General features: G+C 45.3%; 2 protein-coding genes across 5 annotated transcripts in view; one reads left to right on the top strand and one right to left on the bottom strand.

Moving 5' to 3' along the window:
- mdh1ab (malate dehydrogenase 1Ab, NAD (soluble)) overlaps window positions 1-20509 on the bottom strand; it is a 259183-nt gene that overhangs the window by 118815 nt on the left and 119859 nt on the right. The gene's annotated exons all lie outside the window — the stretch shown is intronic.
- Window positions 1-20509, top strand: part of wdpcp (WD repeat containing planar cell polarity effector) — a 136533-nt gene that overhangs the window by 103297 nt on the left and 12727 nt on the right. The gene's annotated exons all lie outside the window — the stretch shown is intronic.

Consider the following 20509-nt stretch of genomic DNA (forward strand, 5'->3'; position numbering starts at 1 on the left):
CACTGGCTACCACTCAGTGGCACTGGCTACCACTCAGTGGCACTGGCTACCACTCAGTGGCACTGGCTACCACTCTCTGGCACTGGCTACTACTATGGTACTGGCACTGTGCTGCTCTATATTGATAGTGACTAAACCCACAGTATCTCAAGTGAATCTCAATTCAAAGAATAAGAGTCATTCTGTCTTCATAAACACAAGGTGACTCACGTTTTGTTTCCTAATCATTTTGAGGCTTGTGGCGAGGGAGGGAGGTTGGCGTGGATATGCCATGAATGAGGTTGGCGTGGATATGCCGTAAATGCCACTCTGAGCCACAGATGCAAGCTCTATGTCCAACATTTGCACCATACGTTAGAAACATAGACAATAGGTGCAGGAGTAGGCCATTCGGCCCTTCGAGCCTGCACCACCGTTCAATATGATCATGGCTGATCACCCGCAATCAGTACCCCGTTCCTGCTTTCTCCCCATATCCCTTGATTCCGTTAGCCCTAAGAGCTAAATCTAACTCCCTCTTAAATACATCCAGTGAATTGGCCTCCACTGTGACAGAGAATTCCACAGATTGGCAACTCTCTGGGTTGCTTTTTCCTTCATGTGAGGAATTTATCATCTTGCTTACCATCGGGTCTGAACACTTTGTTTTCACGAAGAGTCTTTCTACGAAATCAAGGGATATGGGGAGAAAGCAGGAAGAGGGTTCTGCTCCTGGATGATCAGCCATGATCACATTGAATGGCGGTGCTGGCTCAAAGGGCCGAATGGCCTACTCCTGCACCTATTTTCCATGTTTCTAATTAAAGCCATATGTAATTGTGGAATATGTAAAATGTCACTTCAATTGTTGACATTTTTAATCTCCAAACACACTGTCCACTACATTAAGCTCCCACTAATTGATGAAGGCAATGCACTTAAGACGTTGAATTAAATGATCATCTTTGGATTGTTAGACTTGTGGCTCGCTATCCCATGAAATATCTTTGTAATCAGATTAACGACCACCCTGTTGAAGAATGTTTGTGCCACAGACGGACTGTGGAGGCTGAAGGACAGTTGTGGAGTTCAGTACTAGAGAGCACAATGTTATTCTCCCCTTGTTAACACCCGGGAATAGAAGTATTGACCTGTCCGTCCGTCGCTCATGTGTTCAAGCTACACTTTCAAGTCCTGTTTGTGGCAAACCATCGCTTTCATCTTTCTTGCCTGCAGGCATTTCCTGTTAATTCTCAGAACTTGAACTCCAGATGATACTTTCCTGTTTTTCCGTGTCTCCTGTGAGGCAGGTATACTTGAAGCAGGTAAATATGAAGCTTCCTTGCCTCAAGCTGCCATAGTTGCTACTGAGACATTTCTATGCCTCCATTAACCCAAAGATGCAAATTACAGCTTCAATGATAATTGTTGCTGCCTGATCACTTCACCCTGAATCATCTTCTACTTGTTCCCATCCTTATTCAGCTTCACAGGTCCCATAAGATAAACCATTTGTGCATTTCCTTCACTATTTTTCAAACCAATTAATATTACAGCAATTGAATTACACTTGCTAGCAAAACACTCTTGGCACCATTACATTCAAATTCCTGATATTTGCCTTTCTAAATGTTGGAGAATCTAATTGTTTGTGTGTTGTTATGTATGAATTCAATAACACTCTCACCGGTGAGATTTCACATTGCCTTTGTGCATCTGTTCCTTGTGTGGGCAAGTGTGGTCGTTTTCATTATAAATGGTATTCTAGCCTTCGGCAGAAATAAAATGATTTGCCTGGATGTTGAAGGGAAACCTGGAGGATGAGTCGGTGCTGTGAGCTAGGGGTACAAGAGCAGGCTGGCCACACACTTCATCCAGGCCCCTCAAACACACACACACACACTACCCCACCTGCCGCTGTGCTGCATGTGTGGGCACAGCCTTGTGTTCAGCAGTCGTGCCAGCCTCTCCTAGACAGTCCACAGAGACAGTGTCCTCCCGCAGACAGGGTCCTCCCCCAGACAGGGTCCTCCCCCAGACAGGGTCCTCCCCCAGACAGGGTCCTCCCCCAGACAGGGTCCTCCCCCAGACAGTGTCCTCCCCCAGACGGGGTCATCCCGCAGACGGGTCCTCCCCCCAGACAGGGTCACCCCAGACAGGGTCATCCCAGACAGGTCCTCCCCCAGACAGGGTCCTCCCCCCAGACAGGGGTCCTCCCCCAGACAGGGTCAGTGTCCTCCCCCAGACAGGGTCCTCCCCCCCCCCAGACAGGGTCCTCCCCCCAGACAGGGTCCTCCTCCATAGACAGGGTCGTCCCCCAGACAGGGTCCCCCAGACGGGGTCATCCCCAGACAGTGTCCTCCCCCAGACGGGGTCCTCCCCCAGATGGGGTCCTCCCCCAGACAGGGTCCTCCCCCAGACAGGGTCCTCCCCCAGACAGTGTCCTCCCCAGATGGGGTCCTCCCCCAGACAGTGTCCTTGCTCACTCCACTAGGGTGCTTCCTTACTTGACCAGGGTGCTCTCATTCTGTGTCTGTCCCTCCCTCCCTCAACCAGGGTACTTTCTCCAACAGCCAGGATTCACATTTGATCTCTCTGCCCCTCTCACTGTCTCTCTCTCTCTCTCTCTCTGTCTCTCTTTATGTGTGTCTCTCCCCCTCCCTCTCTCCCTCCCCCTGCCTCTATTATTAGTTATAAAAAATCCATGACATTTCTATTGCTTCTAGTGCCGCTGTGACATTGCTCAGACTAAAGAGAAAAGCATTTATGGAAGTCAAACGTTTCTGACTTGTATGAACATTCTGCACTGAATATTTTCTTCATTCAGGCTGAAATAATCAGGCGTTCAACAATTACCATGTAAGATGTAGAAATCATCAAAGGCTGACCAGTAATGCCTGTAGATGGGTCTGGCCGTACAGTTTCAACATTGCACAGGCATGTCTCTTGCACAAGGCTCCTTGCCTTGTTGACTGAAGTCTGTTTGAAGTATTCTGGTTTTCAAATCTTTGAAGAGTACAATCTACAAGGAAGCCTTGAGGGATACAGGTGGCTCTGCATCTTTGTAGCTTTAAGATAATGGCATCGTTTTTTGTTTCCAGCCAATGCCTCAGAGGCTGCCCTCCCTCAATAATAACTGTCACAGTAGAATCTTTTGGCAAGCATTATAATCTAATTACCAGGCAAGTGGGAATAAATATTTCACAATTACAAGAAAATATTTCTGTGAACAAGAAGTTGTTTTAAAAAAAAAGTCCCAGTTGAACAATGGATCCAGTAACTTGTGCTGTTTAGAAATCTGAGGGAGTCTGACAGTTTTTCATTATTTGGTTTATCAGCGACCCGTGTCTTTACTGGGGATCTGCACAAAGAGCCCCAACAACTGAAAACAGGACTGTGTTAGTACTGCTCTCTCTCCCTCACCCCCTCTCTCCTCACTCACCCTCACTCTCTCTCTCTCCCTCATCCCCCTCTCTCCCCCCCCTCATCCCCTCACCCTCTCTCCCCCACTCCCCCCCCCTCCTCTCCTCTGCCCCCCCATCCTCCCCCTCTCCCCCCACTCCCCCTCCTCTTCCCCTCTCCCCCCCCCTCTCCCCCTCTCTCCCCCCCCCTCATCCTCCCCTCTCTCCCCCCCCCTCCCCCTCCCCTCTCCCTCCCTCCCCCCCCATCCCCCTCTCCCCCCTCACCCTCCCCCTCTCTCCCCCCTCATCCTCCTCCCCCTCTTTCCCCCCCTCATCCTCCCTCTCTCCCCCCACACACCCTCCCCCTCTCTCCCTCTCATCCTCCCCCTCTCTCCCCCTCATCCCCCTCTCCCCTCACCCTTCTTGCCCTCCCCCCTCAACCTCCCTCCCCCCTCTCCCCCCATCCCCTCGCCCCCCTTAACCTCCCTCCTCTCTCCCCCCCCCCCTCCCCCTCCCCCCTCACAATGGCCTGTTTCCTTTATCATCGTTACTCTTATATCTTTCATTGATTGTTCTTTATCTCTCCACATCATCATCTATATCTCTCGTTTCCCTTTTCCCTAACTATTCTGAAGAAGGGTCTCGACCCGAAACGTCACCCATTCCTTCTCTCCAGAAATGGTGCCTGTCCCGCTGAGTTACTCCAGCTTTTTGTGTCTATCTTCAAGATATCTCTACAAGATCGCCCCTCAGCCTCCTACATTCCAAGGAATAAAGTCCGAGGCTGCCCAACCTCTCCCTATGTCTCAGGCCTTCGAGTTCTGGCAGCAGCTTCGTAAAATGTTTCTGCACCCTTTCCCCCTTAATGACATATTTCCTATAACAGTGTGACCAAAACTCAACAAGTGTGGTCTCACAAATGTCTTGTACAACTGTAACATAACGTGATATGTGTAGGAAGAACTGCAGATGCTGGTTTAAACCGAAGATAGGCAGGGAAGCTGCTTCCAGCATTGTAACTGAAGTAGGGAATTGCAGAGATAGATCACCAGAGAGAAAGTGGAGAATGCAGTTTTTACGGGTAGCTGGTGCTACCTATTGCCCATCGCTTTCCACTCCATCCAGAAGCTCCGCATGGATCTTCCTGCTGTCAGCAGTGGTGGCCATTGTCATTTTACAGTCTTGCTTTAGAATGCAATGTCCTGACTTCATCTGAGAATCATTTGTGTTAAAGGTGTGATTTGCAATATTAAATCCATATGCTGCCCAATATAGTTGTACATGGCTGTCACACATGCTGGCCTTGCTATGTTAGTTATGCTCACAATGAATCTATTAGTTTGGTTGAGAGATACAGCTTGGAAACAGACTCTTCGGCCCAACCAGTCCACTCCAACCATTCATCGCCCGTTCACACTAGTTCCATGTAATCCCACTTTCACATCCACTCCCTACACACTAGGAGCAATTTACAGAGGGCTGATTAACCTACAAACCCGCACGTCTTTGGGATGTGGGAGGAAACCGGAGCATCAATCTTTGGTTGGAGTGAAAGACAGCCAATGAACAGACTCCAGAGATATTGGACGTCAGTGGCCAGAACAACAGTGCAGTGTAAATGTTGACGGCAGTTCCCTTCATTATCCCCAGCAGTGCAGTGTACTTGTCCCAGCAAGTGGTCTGTGACCATGTCTGACACCTACATCTGATGCTGCCCTTGTGGTCTACAACTTCAAGCTACAACTCTGTGAAATACCTGGAACTGTCACAACATCGTGCTTTTTTATTACATTCAACCCTTATCCCACCCCTGGTAAAACGTTACAACTCTGGACTCTCCCTTTCCCCTGATCCTGTGATACTGTACAACTCTGGACCATTTCCCTTGATCCTGTGATACTGACAACTCTGGACTCCTCCATTCCTTGGTGAGACTTTACATTGATTAATGACAGACGTGAGTTGGTGTGGGGCTGATTTTTCAACGTGTTCAGGCTGGTTCAGCAAGTGATCTTGCAATGTTCAGCAGAGGTGTGAGCTCAGTCCCACCGTGTGGAATGCAGAGACTTAGTTTAATAAGGTGGAGGGGGGGGTGGATGGGGGGGAGACAAATTGGAAATACAAGGATGGAGTTAAAGGGAAAGAGAGTATAGGAAAAGTTAAGAAAGACACCAGAATGAACAGGGCTGAAAGCTCATGAATGGATAGGGGAGCATGGCCGAGTGAAATAGGAATCGATGTGAAAAGTAATGGATTCAAAGTATTATATATGAATGCACAAAGTGTAAGAAATAAAATGGATGAGCTTGAGGCTGAGATAAAGATTGGTAGATATGACATTGTGGCGATTACAGAGACGTGGCTGCAGGAGGATCGGGACTGGGAACTGAATATTCAGGGTTATACGTCCCATAGAAAGGACAGGCAGGTGGGCAGAGGAGGTGGGGTAGCTCTGTTGGTGAGGGATGGAATTCAGTCCCTTGCGAGGGGTGACATAGGGTCTGAGGATGTAGAGTCGCTGTGGATAGAAGTGAGGAATTGTACAGGGTCTTGGTGAGACCACACCTGGAGTATTGCGTGCAGTTTTGGTCTCCAAATCTGAGGAAGGACATTATTGCCATAGAGGGAGTGCAGAGAAGGTTCACCAGACTGATTCCTGGGGTGTCAGGACTGTCTTATGAAGAAAGACTGGATAGGCTTGGTTTATACTCTCTAGAATTTAGGAGATTGAGAGGGGATCTTATAGAAACTTACAAAATTCTTAAGGGGTTGGACAGGCTAGATGCAGGAAGATTGCTCCCGATGTTGGGGAAGTCCAGGACAAGGGGTCACAGCTTAAGGATAAGGGGGAAATCCTTTAAAACTGAGATGAGAAGAACTTTTTTCACACAGAGAGTGGTGAATCTCTGGAACTCTCTGCCGCAGAGGGTAGTCGAGGCCAGTTCATTGGCTATATTTAAGAGGGAGTTAGATGTGGCCCTTGTGGCTAAGGGGATCAGAGGGTATGGAGAGAAGGCAGGTACGGGATACTGAGTTGGATGATCAACCATGATCATATTGAATGGTGGTGCAGGGTCGAAGGGCCGAATGGCCTACTCCTGCACCTAATTTCTATGTTTCTATGACACTAATAGCCCCCAAACAGTCACCTGGATATAGGGTGCAAGTTGCAGCAGGAGTTAAAACTGGCATGGAACAAAGGTAATGCCACTGTGGTTATGGGAGATTTCAATATGCAGGTAGACTGGGAAAAACAGGTTGGTTCTGGACTGCAAGAAAGGGAGTTTGTGGAGTGCCTCTGAGATGGATTCAGAGCAGCTTGTACTGGAGTCTACCAGAGAGAAGGCAATTCTGGATTTAGTGTTGTCCAATGAACCAGCTTTAATAAGGGAACTCGAGATAAAGGAACCGCTAGGAGGTAGTGACCATAATATGATAAGTGTTAATCTGCAATTTGAGGGAGATGGTTAAATCGGAAGTGTCAGTGATGCAGTTGAACAAAGGGGACTATGAAGGCATGAGAGAGGAGCTGGCCAAGGTCGACTGGAAAAGGATCCTAGCAGGAATAGCAGTGGAACAGCAATGGCAGGAATTTCTGGGAATAATCCAGAAGATGCAAGATCAGTTCATTCCAAAATAGAAGAAAGATTCTAAGGGGAGTAAGGGGCGACCGTGGCTGACAAGGGAAGTTAGGGGTGGAATAAAACTAAAAGAAAAGGTGTAGAAAAGATTAGTTAAGACAAATGTAGGTCCCTTGAAGGCAGAAACAAGTGCATTTATTATGGGGAACAAGGAAATGGAAGACGACTTGAACAGGTACTTTGGTTTTGTCTTCACTAAGGAAGACACAAACAATCTCCCAGATGTACTAGAGGACAGAGGATCTAGGGAGACAGAGGAACTGAAAGAAATTTGCATTAGGCGAGAAATAGTATTGGGTAGACTGATGGGACTGAAGGCTGATAAATCCCCAGGGCCTGATGGTCTACATCCCAGGGTGATTATTTTCTAATGTTTTATAGATTATAACATCTGTGGTAGAAAAGTTATTAGACAGCGACAATAGGTGCAGGAGTACACAAAAAAGCTGGAGAAACTCAGCGGGTGCAGCAGCATCTATGGAGCGAAGGAAATAGGCAACGTTTCGGGCCGAAACCCTTCTTCAGACTGATCGGGGGCGGGGACAAGAAAGGAAAAAGGAGGAGGAGCCCGAAGGCTGGGGGATGGGAGGAGACAGCAGGGGGACTGAGGAAGGGGAGGAGACAGCAAGGACTAACAAGATTGGGAGAATTCGATGTTCATGCCCCCAGGATGCAGACTCCCCAAACGGAATATGAGGTGCTGTTCCTCCAATTTCCGGTGCTGCTCGCTGTGGCCATGGAGGAGACCCAGGACAGAGAGGTCGGAGACGGGGTGGGAGGGGGAGTTGAAGTGCTGAGCCACCAGGAGGTCAGCTTGGTTATTGCGGACCGAGCGGAGGTGTTCGGCGAAACGATCGCCCAACCTCCGCTTGGTCTCACCGATATAGATCTGCTGACATCTAGAGCAGCGGATGCAATAGATGATATTTTGGCCCGAAACGTTGCCTATTTCCTTCGCTCCATAGATGCTGCTGCACCCGCTGAGTTTCTCCAGCTTTTTTGTGTACCTTCGATTCTCCAGCATCTGCAGTTCCTTCTTAAACACAGGTGCAGGAGTACGTTTGGCCCTTCGAGCCAGCACCGCCATTCACTGTTCTACAAGATTGCTACCATCCATGGGTTCTTGGGCTGTAGATGACCCTGACAGACTGAAGACTGCAGACACGGTGGTTGTCAGTGAGCTGTGGGATTTCCTGCATTCTCACCACTCCTCATCTGGCTCCCAGTCCAGGTTTTCTGTTGTAGTTCATCCTTCAGGTGTCTGGTTGGGCGATATTATCCTGTGATGCATGCAAGAGAAATGTCTAGTTTTTGTGGTTAATTAACTTCTAAACCTTCCATCCCCAATCTGGACTTTTCATAGTGTTTAAGAAGGAACTGCAGATGCTGGAAAATCGAAGATAAACAAAAATACTGGAGAAACTCAGCGGGTGCAGCAGCCCGAAACGTTGCCTATTTCCTTCGCTCCATAGATGCTGCTGCACCCGCTCAGTTTCTCCAGCATTTTTGTCTACCCTGGACTTTTCATAGTGGACTTTGCACATTTTTCTTTATCCGTACCATCTCTGTTACTGTAACAATATATATCTCAGGGTGCACTAAATGTTGAACGTGTCTATGGTTTTGATTGTAATCGAGTCTCGTTAGTTTTTATCTGGACAGCATGCAAAACAAAGTTTCTCACTGCATCTCAGTACATGTGATCGAAACGCCGATACTAATGACAATACGAAATTGCAACAATCTGTTTGCTTAAGTGTTCCGTTGCTGTAAGGCAATAAAGGAATCCATTGTTCCTTATAATGATCAAGTGGATAAAGGGCTTATCTATATAAATAATGGCAGGAGTTCCCAAAGGTTTGATTTGCATGATGCTGTTGGAATTCTTTTAAATTGAATTCTTCAACTATAAAAGGTTTTGTGTCAGTATGTTCTTGCTATCTAAGCCATAGCTAACTTGCATAACTTAGAACAAGTCTGCATTAAGCAAACTGCATATTGAAAGCAGATTTAATTGGCATAATTTCCAAATGTGTTATCCGTAATAGCATGAGGAAGCACGGCAAATGATTGCTGAACTGCTGGTGAATGGTAATTTTCCAATTAACCATTTTTGACCTGATATGCATCGGGTGTCCTAAGGATAGAATTTAACATTTTCATTTATGAGAGGAAAAGGGAAAGGCTATTGAATTGCTTTATGTATGAAATATTTGCCTCCATCTCTTACTTTAATAAGCCTAACAACATATGTTCTGCCTATTAGCAGATAACCAGTAAAGCGACAACTCTTTTGTTTTTCCAACATGGGTTTTTCAGTGATTATATTAGCGAATGTTTCCTAAGGAAGCTCTGTCACATTTAGTGAGAGCAATTACAGATCTTGCTTCAAAATGTGGTTGGAGTATTTTTTAAAGTAAGATATCTTCCAGCAAGGTGATATGCTTCATCCGCTACTCATGCAAGGCTCCATGCCCCGCCAATGCATGGCCTCCATACCCCCCCAATGCAAGGCTCCATGAACCTCCAATGCATGGCTCCATCCATACCCCCCCCCCTCAATGCATGGCCTCCATGAACCCCTCCAATGCATGGCCTCCACACCCCCAATCCCCCAATGCATGGCCCATCCATACCCTTCCCCCCTCAATGCATGGCACACTGGCCCCAATGTCTCATACCCTCCCCCAATGCATCCATACCCCCCCTCAATGACCATACCCTGCCCCATGCATGGCCTCCATACCCCCCCATGCATGGCCTACATGCTCCCCAATGCATGTCCCCTATACCCCCCAATGCATGGACTCCACACCCCTCCAATGCATGACCTCCATGAACCCCCAATGCATGGCCTCCATACCCCTCCAATGCATGACCTCCATGAACCCCCAATGCATGGCCTCCATACCCTTCCCAAATGCTCCTTCCCCATTTTGTCATCTGACTGAGGTTTCCAGGAGTGGGTGGGAAATACAGAGACTACTCTCTTCCCTTATTTATCTTTCCTTTTCTATGGCAATATCTCAAGCTGGACGACAGGCACCAATATCCTTCTGCTAACATAGCAAGCAATCATTCCGAAGACGTAACGACTGTGTTGAATAGCAATGGACAATGGACAACATTGGGACAGGGCAAAGTGATGTGATCAGCCTTTACTCATTGATTTAGAAATGCAGCTGAAGGTTACAAGGACAAGATATTTATTGATGAATAAATGGTGAACATAATACGCCAAGGTTCAGAATTTAGTTTTGTGCATTTAATTCAGTTTAATTATCTTTTACAGCATGTGTTAGCACTTTAATTTGGACATGGTCCTGTGGAGATTAAATGACCCTTGGATCAGTTGCAATAAGGTGGCATCTGTTTGCTGAACTCGTCTGAAATTCCATTCCTTTCACTGCAGATGAATCTATTTTCAGAGGCATTGCACAGTTCATGTCCACTATTATGTTGCTTGTTTATTGTTACCAATATGAAGACCAGTTTCTATGCACGTGGGGTTTCAGCCAAGCGATTTAGGTTTAGGTTTAGTATTGTCACGTGTAGCGAGGTACGGTGTAAAACTTTGTTCTGCATGCTATTAGATCAGATATACCAGATAAATACAATCGTCAAACTCAAGGACAAAAGGCAGAGCAGAGGGGAAGATGCAGAGTGCATTGTAGCGCATCAGTTCCAGAGATAATGTCCGCAATGGGGTAGAGGTGAATCGGACAGCACCCTAGCTTATGGAAGGACCGTTCAGAAGCCTGATAACAGAGGGGAAGAAGCTGTTCCTGAGTCTGGTGGTGCGCACTTTCAAGCTTCTGTACCTTCTGCCGGGCGGGAGTGGGGAGAAGAAGGAGTGACTGGGGTGGGACAAGTTTTGAATGATGTTGGCTCCTTTTCCAAGGCAGCTTGAAGTGTAGATGGAGTTTAATGATGGGGAGTCTGCAAATCATCCCACTTTCCAATCTGTCATGTTCAGGAAATCCGGAAATCTCCAGGACCCCTCTACTCTCAAGCTCTGTGCCAAACAGCTGACAGCGGTCTATACAGACATTTTTAACCAGTCCATGCAAACATGCACTGTCCCTGCCTGTTCCAAAGTCTCCACTATTGTCCTTGTACCCAAAAGGCAAGGATTACTTGTCTTAATGACTACAGGCTTGTCGCACTGACCTCTGTAGTCATGAAGACATTGAAAGGCTTGCGCTGGCCAAGCTGAAAAATATCACGATCCCCCCGCTGGACCCGATGCAGTTTGCATATCGGGCCAATAGATCTGTGGATGACGCAGTCAACCTGGGCCTGCACTTCATCCTACAACATTTAGACCGCCAGGGGACCATTGCGAGGATCCTGTTTGTTGATTTTAGCTCTACATTCAACACCATTGTGCCAGAGCTACTACACTCCAAAGTTTCCGAGTTGGCTGTGCCTGAACCCCTCTGTCAGTGGATCACCAGCTTCCTGACAGACAGGAAGCAGCATGTGAGGCTGGGAAAGCACATCTCGGACCTGCAGACACTCGGCATAGGAGCACCGTAAGGCTGCGTACTCTCTCCTCCTCTACTCTCCCCACACCAACGACTGCACCTCCACAGACACCTCTGTCAAGCTTCTCAAGTTTGCAGACGACACAACCCTGATTGGACTGATCCAGGATGGAGAGGAATCTGTCTACAGACAGGAAGTGTCACAGCTGGTGTCCTGGTGCCATCGCAACAACCTGGAGCTCAATGCTCTTAAGACAGTGGAATTGATTGTAGACTTTAGGAGAGCTCCCCCTCCCCTCACCCCACTCACCATCAACAACACCACAGTCACATCTGGGGAGTCTTTTAAGTTCCTGGGAACCATCATCTCCAAGGACCTTAAATGGGGGGCTACCATCGACTCCACAGTCAAAAAGGCACAACAGAGGATGTACTTCCTGCGGCAGCTGAGGAAACACAATCTGCCACAGGCAATGATGGTCCAATTCTACACGGCCATCGTAGAGTCTGTTCTCACCTTCTCCATCATGGTCCGGTTTGGCTCAGCCACCAAGCACGACACCTGGAGGCTGCAGCGAATCGTCCGATCAGCAGAGAAGATTATTGGCTGCAACCTTCCCTCCATTGATGAACTGTACACTGCAAGGGCCAGGAAGCGAGCGGGCAAGATCATCTCTGACCCCTCTCACCCTGGCCACAAACTCTTTGAATCACTTCCCTCTGGAAGGCAACTCCGGACTGTCAAAGCTGCCACAGCCAGACATAAAAACAGTTTTTATCCATGAGTAGTTGCTCTACTTACCAGCCAATAATCTGTAGCCTTTGATCTGGTATTTTGTTGGTTCACATGCTTGATCAATGGTGTTTTATCATTAATGTTTTATTATTATTAATGTTTAGTGTTTTCTGAGTAATTCGTAACTGTCACTGTATGTCATGTTGTTACTTGTGGGCGGAGCACCAAGGCAAATTCCTTGTATGTGAATACTTACTTACTTCTTAAAGGCATTTTGGCAGTAAGAATCACAACTGATCAAATTGGCTGATTTTATGAATTCATACAAGATCAGCAAAGTTTTTATTTGAGGTGTCTCTGCCATAACAGGCAGGTAAACATGCTCAGCCAACAGCGCAGGCAGTAGTTCAAACCTTGGAAACTAATGTTCTGTGTGGTGTGAAATTACTTGATCCATCTATCGCAGGCTAATAATTTCCCCACCCTTTATAGGAAAGTACAGCATCATATATAATATACAGTACTAGTTTTTTTGTCCTCATTGGCAAGCACCAGTCAGTTTCTCTCCTGTAGCTTGCATCATCGAATGGGAATTCTGTGTTCATTTAACCCAATCAGCAGCTTCTCTTTTCTGGACTTTCTTTAATTAAGACAATGTAAAACACTTTATTCAACATTTTGGGGGGGGGGGGGGGGGGGGGGGGGGGGGGGGGGGGGGGGGGGGGGGGGGGGGGGGGGGGTATTAAAGTGCTTTGTTCTAGTTCTCTCCTTTCAAGGTTAAGATTTATTTCAAAGTAATTGGGCAGAAAGTACCTGTGATGTGGGTTACACAAAAAAGCTGGAGAAACTCAGCGGGTGCAGCAGCATCTATGGAGCGAAGGAAATAGGCAACGTTTCGGGCCGAAACCCTTCGGGTTTCAGCCCGAAACGTTGCCTATTTCCTTCGCTCCATAGATGCTGCTGCACCCGCTGAGTTTCTCCAGCTTTTTTGTGTAACCTTCGATTCTCCAGCATCTGCAGTTCCCTCTTAAAGTACCTGTGATGTTATTGTCAATAAAGGCATAATTTAGAAATCTCCTTCAGTCAAGCAGGTGACAAATGGAATGCCTGTGGTGCCTTTCATTATTTTCCCAAGGGGCAGGTCACGTGATGGAGCTCTTTGTGATGATCAGAGCAAACAAGGGCATTCTGAAGCACTCTGTATAATGTGCTTCCTGTTATCTGTTAAAATACATTTGAACAGGTACACGGATTAAAAAACATTCGAGAAATATGGGCCAAATGGGACTAGCGCCTGTTGGCATGGACAGGTTGGGCCGAAGGGCCTGTTTCCGTGCTATCTACACTGATCCTCTGACTTTGGGCTGTAATTCAATCTTGCTTCTTTGAGAGCTGTGATCCCATTTATCATTTTCCACAAATGAACGTCTGGAACTGAAACAGCCAATTAAATCTAAAAATAAAACTTGTATCAGAATTCCCCAAATTTGATGAACAACTTTGCTTTGTCGTTCCTTATTCCTGATGCATTTTTGGACAGGTTGAATACCATCAATTAGCAATGTTACAACATTTTGAGATTTTAAAAATCAAGTCTGTAATTTATCCCATCAGATAAAGCATAAAAAGAAGTTTAATTTGTCAGCTAATTCACTTTCATATCTTCAGTATTTAAAAGGTTATGGCCATTTTCATACTCGGAAATTAGCATCTTGTTCCCTATTGATTTCCCATTGACTTAACACAAAAGCTGTGATCAAGGACAGTCAAATGGCCATAACTTTCTTAAACATTAAGAGAACTAAAAGAAATGTTCAGTTATTATAGATTGAAGAATTCTGAAACAAATATGAATCAATCTTACTTAGATTACTTGAAATTAAAGCATATAATTAGTTAGTTACCTAATTGTAGCTAGTTACAAAATTCAATTACTAGATCTAAACATCTATCAATAGATTAACATTTTTAAATAGCCTAAGTGCCCAAATAACATTCACACAATAATTCACAATATATCATAATTTTTAAATCTCATTGTCATGGATTTATAGGCCAAATGGAAGGAATTTCAGATTCAGATTCAGATTCAGATTCAATTTTAATTGTCATTGTCAGTGTACAGTACAGAGACAACGAAATGCATTTAGCATCTCCCTTGAAGAGCGACATAGCAAACGATTTGAATAAAAAAAAAATAATAAGTGTCCGGGGGGGGGTGGTGATTGGCAGTCACCGAGGTACGTTGTTTAGTAGAGTGACAGCCGCCGGAAAGAAGCTGTTCCTCGACCTGCTGGTTCGGCAACGGAGAGACCTGTAGCGCCTCCCGGATGGTAGGAGGGTAAACAGTCCATGGTTGGGGTGAGAGCAGTCCTTGGCGATGCTGAGCGCCCTCCGCAGACAGCGCTTGCTTTGGACAGACTCAATGGAGGGGAGCGTGGAACCGGTGATGCGTTGGGCAATTTTCACCACCCTCTGCAATGCCTTCCGGTCGGAGACAGAGCAGTTGCCATACCATACTGTTTTAATGTTTTATACCTGTAAATTAATGGCCATTTAAATCAACTTGCGAGTGGGTTTTTCTGGAACGCGACCATTTGGAACGTTGCGGTTTGCAATGTTTTAGATCCCCATATCTGCATGGAAAACACTGCCGGTCGGTATGGGGACTAAATCACCGTTTCGCAACTTAAAATATGAACTAAGGCATCTTAAGGACCACTTTTATACATAAAAATAAACCGCTTTCTTTTACCTGTCACCTACATGAAATCCGTCCCCGTTGTTGGCGTTGACGGCTTCAGAAGCTGATTTTAAAATCACTTCAGCGCTGAACGAGTCGGGCGATTTAAAAAATAAAAAAATAGACAGACGCCCGTCGGAACGATTCTTCAACAAAAGCTTGCACTCCAACCAAATATAATCCAGGACAAGGTAAGAAAAGAAACGCGTTTTAACCCCGCCCCTCGCTCAAACGCGCCAAAATCGCGCACATGGCCAGTGGCAGAATTGCAGCGCCGCTGAAGGTAAGTATTGTAACATACCTACATCAATGCAACATGTTGTGAGTGTACTTTTTTTAAATTTATTTTTTTTAATTTTTGTTAGAAGTAAGTACAATAATATGGTACCAAAGTACCTAATACATATTGACATGGTACATTTCATGTACAACTTCTTATTTTTAATTCAACAATAAAACAGGAGTAAGGAAGAAAAGAGTAGAAAAAGAGAAATGATCATAGAGATTGGTGCGTGAGGTACAGGATACTGAGTTGGATGATCAGCCATGATCATATTGAATGGCGGTGCAGGCTCGAAGGGCCAAATGGCCTACTCCTGCACCTATTTTCTATGTTTCTATGTGAGATATAAACTAGCCCGAAAGAAGACTGAAGTAAACAAAAAGGTACAGAAGAATGGAGAGAAGAAAGACCAAGGAAAGAAGAAATAGAGAAAGAGAGAGAAAGAAAATAAGTTTAAACAAAAAGGAGATTGAGGGAGATATACCTATTGTACTTGAGCAAGGATGTTGAGAGGCTACAAAGATCAAAGTGAAATAAAGTGTGATTTGCTCAATCCCAGGTATCCTGGACTGACTTTTTCTACTGCTGTTGGATTTGATATCAAGAGGGGCATTCCAAATGTGCTGAAGTATTAATATAGGTAAAGGTATCTGGATAGGCAATGTGATGTCAATTAATTTATCAATAAGTAGTACATTTAGATATACTTTTATTGGAATATTTAAATGGTTGAATTGCCGTGGTCAGCTCCAGAAATCAGCCACTGGGCACTGACAGACAACACGCTCGGCACAGGGACTGGACTGGTGGATACCACAGCTCAATCCACAGGATGTTGATGGGACATCTTACAGAGGGCCAGAGATAGGGTTGACAGTCCCAATCATTCTCCAAAGGTGGAGGAAACTAAACTAGAGGGCATAGATTAAAGGTGAGAGCGGGGACATTTAAAGGAGATGTCAGAAGCAAGTTTTTCATGGAGAGTGTAGTGGTTTATATGAAACAAGCTGCCAGAGGAAGTGGTAGAGGCAGGTACTATCACAGTGTTTAGAAGATATTTGGACAGATGCTTGGATAGGAAATGTTGAGAGGGATATGGGCCTAATTAGGAATTATTGGTGTCCGAATTAGGAAAAGGGGAGATGCAACGAGACCTGGGTGTCATGGTACACCAGTCATTAAAAGTAGGCATCCAGGTGCAGCAGGCAGTGAAGAAAGCGAATGGTATGTTAGCATTCATAGCAAAAGGATTTGAGTATAGGAGCAGGGAGGTTCTACTGCAGTTGTACAGGGTCTTGGTGAGACCACACCTGGAGTATTGTGTACAGTTTTGGTCTCCAAATCTGAGGAAAGACATTCTTGCCATAGAGGGGGTACAGAGAAGGTTCACCAGAATCTGATTCCTGGGATGTCAGGACTTTCATATGAAGAAAGACTGGATAGACTCGGCTTGTACTCGCTAGAATTTAGAAGATTGAGGGGAGTTTATAGAAACGTACAAATTTTAAAGGGTGGCCCTTGGACAGGCTAGATGCAGGAAGATTGTTCCCCCTCGATGTTGGGGAAATCACAGGGGTCACAGTTTAAGGATAAGGGGGAAGTCTTTTAGGACCAAAATGAGAAAAACATTTTTCACACAGAGAGTGGTGAATCTGTGGAACTCTCTGCCACAGAAGGTAGTTGGGGCCAGTTAATTGGCTATATTTAAGAGGGAGTTAGATGTGGCCCTTGTGGCTAAGGGTATCGGGGTATGAAGAGAAGGCAGGTACAGGATACTGAGTTGGATGATCAGCCATGGTCATATTGACTGGCGGTGCAGGCTCGAAGGGCCGAATGGCCTACTCCTGCACCTATTTTCTATGTTTCTAATGTAGGCGAATGGGATTAAGCTTAAATAGGCATCATAGTCAGCATTTAATGAGTTGGGCTGAAGGACGTGTGCCTCTGACTCTACATTTAATCATTTGTCCATTTAATCATTTGGGGTGTTTTCCCAAATGCCTGACAAAACTGCTTAAGAGAGGTGCCGTAACAAAATAGTTCCACAGGAAGTATTCTTCCCTTCTGTCGTGCCTCTTTACTCTATTCAATTTATCCCAAAGCACTCTACAAGCAATGAAGTGCGCAGGGCATCCTTGTAGTGTGACTTGATCCTGAAGCTGTTCTGACTTTTGGAATTTCAGCATGCAAAGTATTTTGAATTTCACCAGCCGTATGTTTGTTGTGCATGAGAAGCTAGTTGGGGATGAAACCTAATTGTGGCATTTCTGATTTGATCATTTATTCCTTGTTGCTGCCGCATGCACGTACTGAGATAAGGAATATCAGTGCTGGGGAATTTAATACTTGTCCCACTAACGGCAATCCCAGGGCAGGTAAAATGTCATTGCTTACAGCTGCTTGTGGGAGTGACTCTGCGAACCCATGTCTCCTCTCTGGGTTTGAGGTTACTATTGCAAAACCGAGACTCTACTTCCAGTGGAATCCCAAGAAGTTGCTGAAAAACTTTAACTGTTAACTTTTAGCTTAATTTTGTTTTTTTTATTCATTCCTTTCCTTTGGCCAGAATTTGTTATCCTTCTTTTCTCCCTGACACTACGGACTAATTCAAGCAGTTTGTTTATGTGGACATCTGGACTGGACGTAAATGGCCATTCTTCATGTTTGTGTGTGTGTGTGTGATTGATTATTGTGTGTCTGCAGCTTATTCAGGCATCAACCAGGTACATGGACTTGCAGCAGGAGGGGAGAGTGCCACTAGAGGGCGACCAGGAGCAGGATCCTCACACCAAGTCTGAGCCCACTTGGTATCTCTGCCACTGCTTGCATCAATCACCCAGAGCAACTTGAACCTGCAACTCTTGATTGCAACTGCTCCTGGCATTGGTGCCACATTATGCCTGCTTTGGTCGAACAACTTTCATGCATTTTAGAAAGTTGACAAAACACTTTTTAGAATAGAGATGCCATTAGGCCACTGCCATGCTAATACATGACACAGCTAAAACTAATTCTGCCCAAAGGAATTAATGCCATTGATGTACAATAAGATAATGGCTTATACATGTTTTGTCTTCATATAAATCTGTAATAACCATTTTTCTATATTTAAAAATTCTCCCCAAAAGAATTTACATTTTGGAAACAGCTTTTAAGATTACAGAGAAAGAATGAAAAGTTTAATACAGTTATAGTTACTGAACACTGTGTCTCAGCTGTAATAATGTAGCACCTCAAGGCATTGCCACCGGGTCTATTTCTTGTCTTAATATGTGAATCACTCGATCTGAAGGGAAATCAATGTTGTCAGTTTACACTTAGCACAATTTACACTTAACACTTAGTTGAAGAAAAATGTAAAGTATTTTTACAGTTTCAGCTGTTTCCAGAATATGCCATTTGTAGTCCAAAAACGTTGAGGACTAAAGTTGTGGTTGAAATCTACTGCATTCGTTGCTCAATATATGATCTGTTCTAAGTTAGAGACCAAATGCCAATTGAACAATGACTTCAATGGTGTTTTATCATTAATGTTTTATTATCATTAATGTTTAGTGTTTTCTGAGTCATTCATAACTGTATGTCATGTTGTTACTTGTGGGCGGAGCACCAAGGCAAATTCCTTGTATGTGAATACTTGGCCAATAAACTTACTTACTTACTTGACCTACACTGTACCTGGGTAACATGCATGACTGAGTGTCAGGTTGCTTCCTATTTTAATCTTCAGCTCACTCCCCCTCTGTTCTCATCATTTCAATAGATGCAAATTCTATGCAGATCAGGCGTAGAAAGCATTTTATCGGGATCCATCACGGCTCGGTTTGGGAACGGCTCCATCCAAGACCACAAGAAATTGCTGCAAATTGTGGACACAGCCCAGACCATACCATCACACAAACCAACCTCCTCTCCATTGACTCCATCTACACCTCACGCTGCCTCGGCAAGGCCGGCAGCATAATTAAGGACCAGTCGCATCCTGGCCATTCCCTCCCCTCTCCCATCAGGCAAAAGGTATAGAATTGTGAAAAGGCACACCTCCAGATTCAGTTTAAGAATGAACTGCAGATGCTGGAAAAATCGCAGGTAGACAAAAATGCTAGAGTAACTCAGAGGGGTGAGGCAGCATCTATGGAGCAAAGGAATAGGTGACGTTTCGAGTCGAGACCCTTCTTCAGACTGGACGTTTCGGGTCGAGATGTTTTGTCTACCTCCAGATTCGGGACAGTTTCTTCCCAGCAGATTTCAGGCAACTGAACCATCCTACCACAACTAGTGAGCAGTGCTGAACTACTATCTACCTCATTGGTGACCCTCAGACTATCTTTGATGGCTTTACCTTGCACTAAACGTTATTCCCTTATCCCTATACACTGTGGACGGCTCGATTGTAATCATGTATTGTCTTTCCACTGACTGGTTAGCGAGCAACAAAAGCTTTTCACTGTACCTCGATACACGTGACAATTAACTAAACTGAAACTGAAACTGGCCTTCCTATGAGATCCACAACACAGGTTTGACCAATGGCATCTCGGCTTTCAGTTTGGCATATCACAGCCTTTGAACTGAGCATCGAGTTCAACAATTGTAACATTATTCACACTGTATTTCCCCCACTTTTGACATACAGGATACGTTCATGATTCAGCTATTTATTTAACGTCCCTGCCCTCACTTGTATTCAGATGCCCCTCTTTGTTCTTCCATTCCCCACCTGCCCAGTGTGTTATGCTTCCATAGGTAGCAGTTTTAATAAAAAGGTTTCACTTAACTCTTTCTCTCCCTCTCCCTTAATGTTTTTCTCTTCATAGTTGTGCTTTAAATTCACTGGAGTTAGGCTTGTATTCACTGGAGTTTAGAAGGATGAGGGGGGTTCTTAAAGAAACATATACAATTATAAAAGGACCGGACAAGCTAGATGCAGGAAAAATGTTCCCAATGTTGGGCGAGTCCAGAACCTGGGGCCACAGTCTTAGAATAAAGGGGAGGTCATTTAAGACTGAGGTGAGAAAAAACTTTTTCACCCAGAGAGTTGTGAATTTGTGGAATTCCCTGCCACAGAGGGCAGTGGAGGCCAAGTCACTGGGTGAATTTAAGAGAGAGTTAGATAGAGCTCTAGGGGCTAGTGGAGTCAAGGGATATGGGGAGAAGGCAGGCACAGGGGTTATTGACTGGGGACGATCAGCCATGATTACAATGAATGGCGGTGCTGGCTGGAAGGGCAAAATGACCT

Source organism: Leucoraja erinacea, chromosome 8, assembly GCF_028641065.1.
Source record: "Leucoraja erinacea ecotype New England chromosome 8, Leri_hhj_1, whole genome shotgun sequence".
NCBI lineage: Eukaryota > Metazoa > Chordata > Chondrichthyes > Rajiformes > Rajidae > Leucoraja > Leucoraja erinaceus.